The following is a 3,943-nucleotide window of genomic DNA, read 5'->3' as shown; positions in this document are numbered from 1 at the left end:
CGGGGAAGGCCGGGGGGTGGGAGCTTTCTGCAGGGGACAGCGAGAGGAGGCGCAGGCCAAAGGTGCGGTAGGGTATGGGTTTTGTGGCCAGAGGAAAGGGGGGGAAAAAGCACCGCTTTGAACTGTTGGCAGCGCCCCGTCCCCTCTCTCCTCTCCCTCGGATCAGGGAGTGCATGCCGCAGTGTGTCTACACATGGGTGAGCTGTAACAATGTTATGGGGACCATTTATACATCATAATTACATTTGTTTGGGGTTTTTTTGTTGTTGTGGTTTATTTGGATTTTTCCCCCTGGTTGTGTGAGTGTCAGTAATTGACTTGGTAGTCTAAACCTGAAAAATGTTAACACGTTTGTAATCTGCCTCTTTAGCTTTTACTCGTTCTGCATTTGTTGCAAAAAGACGTAATTATGACCGACCAAACTGGTTTGGAGTTGGCTTGGCTTTCAGCACCAGCGCTGCCTTGTGGGTTCTCGTAAGTGTTTTCATTTGGTTTTGTTGAACTTAACTATTCTCAGACCATAGTGATCTGAAGGCAGTGACTACAACCGACTTAGTTCATTGGGGTAGTGGATGGTCATAGCAGGTGTCAAGGCTGAAGCATATGTTGATTAGTTATGTTTTCCCAAATCTATGTTGTGCTTTTCTTTATAAAAATGAACAACTTATTAAGCTACTCTCTGTTGCAGGCTTAAAACAGCCACAACAGAAGAATTAATTCTTCAAGCTGGTTGGTTTACGGCTTTAACATTATTTTCCCCAATGGATCTTAAAAAAAAAAAAAGACCTAGGGATGTGCAGAAATAATGTTGTGTTTATCAGACTACTAATGCGTTCTCTTCTGATTTTTCAGCCGTAGTCAATTGATTAAGACCCCCTTTCCCTGAGCAAAATGCAGATGTAAGATGTTGCCTGTTTCAGAGAACTCACAGGCTTGATGTCGTTGATAAAGCGAGCAGGGTGTAGTAGCTGCCACGAAGAAATGTGCAGGATAAGCAGCACTCCCATGATGACAACGCTTTTCAGGATGGGGTGAATTCCCTTTGGGGTTTTCCCCATTTTTGGGGTGGTGGATTGATTGACAGTAGGAACCTTCCCCCCCTCAATCAGCCAGCAGAAAATGCTTGAGAAAGGTGTGGAAAATATGCCTCACTGGACAAGTGATAATTTACAGAAAACTTACTCTGTTGTCCCAATTTTCAATAATTACGTATTGGTTTACATTCCGATAATAGGAATTTTGTATTCTGTAGAAATCTTTGTTCTCTGGTTCCAGCTGTGCCTTGTATAGCCGTTTATCATATACTGCTCTTTTACAGCTTTTCAAGCAGCATAATGAAGATGTAATGGAATATGAAAGAAGAAAAGAAGAGAGGCAACGTAAGTGTACCGGGTGTTCATAGTGAGTATGTACGTACAGATGCTTTTGACTTAGCTGAACACAAATTCTGCAGCTCTTTTGACTTCTGTTAGCAATCAAGATACTGGAATGACTTACCTTCTTTCCTTATTGTTTTCCTTAATACTTTACATCTTGGCTTTTGCTATTCTTCTAACTCATTCCCCGTGATAAAGTGACTGATCTATATTTTCATATATTCATTTGTGTGCATATTCCCTGCCAGCTTTATGTCTTGGACATGCAAACTTTTGGGAAATAACACATCTCTTACAGTGTCTATATCAAGTTTAGGTCGCAAAGAGCATACCTTACAAGTGCTTTGGTGGCAAGGAGATCAAGGTCACTAAAAATAGCTTATCTTTGCCTCTTTTTTTTATTCTAACAGGTCCACAGCAGGAAGCATTTTTCTCAGTTTCACTTGTATATTCCACATAAGGATGATATAAAGTCAGTGCCCATAGACTTGCATTATAGTGCAAATTGTATGTGATCGTTGTCCTTTTCAATGTAAAAAACATAATTGTGTTTCTGCCAGCTAAAAAGTCTGTTGGGGATTATGGCCTCAGAGCAATTAATATGCCACATGAAAGAATTGCTTCTACTAGGTATAGGAAAAACTTGTAGTACTGTGGTTATTTTTCCCATGAATATTCCTCTCCAGCTGAAAATACAGCCTGTTGTGAGATGCGTCTAACCATACTCGTTGTATCTATTTTTCTTGTTGCTAAGATTTTTTTTTCCCCCTCTTTCTTAGGTTGGCGGTATGCTCAGTAAGAAGTCACGTGATCACCAGTTGTCCTACAAATAAATGAGTGCAGCAGAGGTACAAAGTAACTAAATACATGTTCATACATTTCATGTGCAGAATTATGAAATAAATTATAAAGTCTGGAAGAAACTTACTAAGACTTTTCTTGCCGTTTACATTTCATTCTGCTGGTCTTGAAATTGTTTTATGTGGCTTTTCTCTTTCGTAGCTTATCAATGTTATTTTCAAAACTCTCTTTGTTATTCTGGAAGGTACATTACAAAATTAGACATCAGTTCAGAGGAAGTTCAGCAAATGTTCCAGAAGTTAGGTGTACTCATTTAAGTGCCATCATTTTCATTGCTAAATTTGTAAAATAAGCGATAAGCAAATATAAGAATGGGATTTATGGGGAAGCTAATAGAACTAATGTGTACAAACGCCGAAATGTGCATTTGCTACTTCACACATCAAAGAAGCAGCTTTCAACTCGGTCTTGACCAGGTGGACTTTCAAAGCTTGACCTAGTGACTTAGAGATGCCATAATGGAAGTTGTGCGTTTGTTTGCAAGGTTGATCTAGTTCCTTGAGTGCTGTTGTTCTTCAGTCCTTTGTGGTCTGGATTGAGCAGAAATGAAGCTTTGTCAGAGACGACAAAAATCAGAGGTGGCCAACCTTTAAATTCTGCATGGGTTTTTATTATTTGCCAGGAAGTTTGCTTTGCTTTTGCTACTGCACGCAAAGTTGAAATGTATTCTGTATTTTCAGAAAGTGAGGATGAAAGCTCGATCTTGAATCTCAGAGACTGTTTAACTGGCCTGTAGCTCATTAGTCTGTCCCTTCCTCAGAGGCTATTTCATAGGTTCTCTCGGGCACGGCTGCTTTTCTATCTTGCAGCGCTCTCGGACTCGTTGCAGGTGTAGCCATACCCTGCTATTCCCTGAGGATCTGTTCCTTGAAAGTGCAGTAGCTGGCAGCTGAGGGGATAGTGCCAGTTCCGTGTTCTTTGTTCAGGGCGGTAGAGGGGGGAGTATGTGCGGTGCCTTACCCAGGGCTCGTGCGTGTGTCGTGGAGGAGACGCTGGCCTTCCCCTGTCTGCATTTTTGGAATTGCTCACCCCCTGAAAGGTGCCCGCAGCCTCAGTGGTGAGACTGCACAGCCCACGTCGGGCTCCAACGTCAGTGCTGCCTTCTCAACGCTTACGCCTTCACCTTCTCTTCATGCATCAAGGTCAGTCAAGGACAAAGGACGGAAAAATGGGATCATGGCAGTCAGCAGAATATGGCTTTAAGTAATCGAGGGATCATCAAAGCTATGTACAGAGAATGGACAAGTAGCGGGGCAACTGTCTAACGGTGTGGGGAGGAGAGGAGAGCCACGCAGCCCTGACCCCCAGGGGCCCACGGCTTCAACAGCTAACGTGATCCCACAGCGGCGACTTACTTCCTCCAGCGTTTTGCTACCAACGTTGACCTCCTTTGTCCTCGTGTGGGACCTGAGTGCCCTTTGCTGTAAATTTAGCTGATTTCTCCAGGTCTCTTTCTGGGAATTGTCGGCAAAGGAACGCTCTTGGAGAACTTCCTATTTCAGTAAAACAGTAATACGTTCCTCGCCATCTCTTCCTCCCTCTTTGGTAAATGCAGTCCCTGGCATCTTCCCTCATATTCCGGGTCTTTCGAGTTTTCAGTAATTCCTGCCACCGCCCCCTCCTTAAGTATCGCGCGCCAAGGGCTTTCTTAATTTCCCAGCTAATGTTCCGGCGGCGGTACCCGCTATGGCGGTGTTCAGCGCGCG

The 3,943-nt window shown here is 43.2% G+C and overlaps 1 long non-coding RNA gene across 1 annotated transcript; it reads left to right on the top strand.

Annotated features, from left to right (window-relative positions):
* Nucleotides 1-443: 443 nt before the first annotated feature.
* Nucleotides 444-2,308, top strand: LOC103908022. Its single transcript, XR_658133.2, has 3 exons — nt 444-474; nt 1,319-1,379; nt 2,156-2,308. It is a non-coding gene; the product is annotated as an uncharacterized LOC103908022 (long non-coding RNA).
* The last annotated feature ends 1,635 nt before the right edge of the window (nt 2,309-3,943 follow it).

The sequence above is a fragment of the Aptenodytes forsteri genome, unplaced genomic scaffold (assembly GCF_000699145.1).
Source record: "Aptenodytes forsteri isolate BGI_AS27 unplaced genomic scaffold, ASM69914v1 Scaffold125, whole genome shotgun sequence".
Lineage (NCBI taxonomy): Eukaryota > Metazoa > Chordata > Aves > Sphenisciformes > Spheniscidae > Aptenodytes > Aptenodytes forsteri.
The sequence above is the reverse complement of the archived record's forward strand: the minus strand, read 5'-3'. Positions and strand labels throughout refer to the sequence as shown.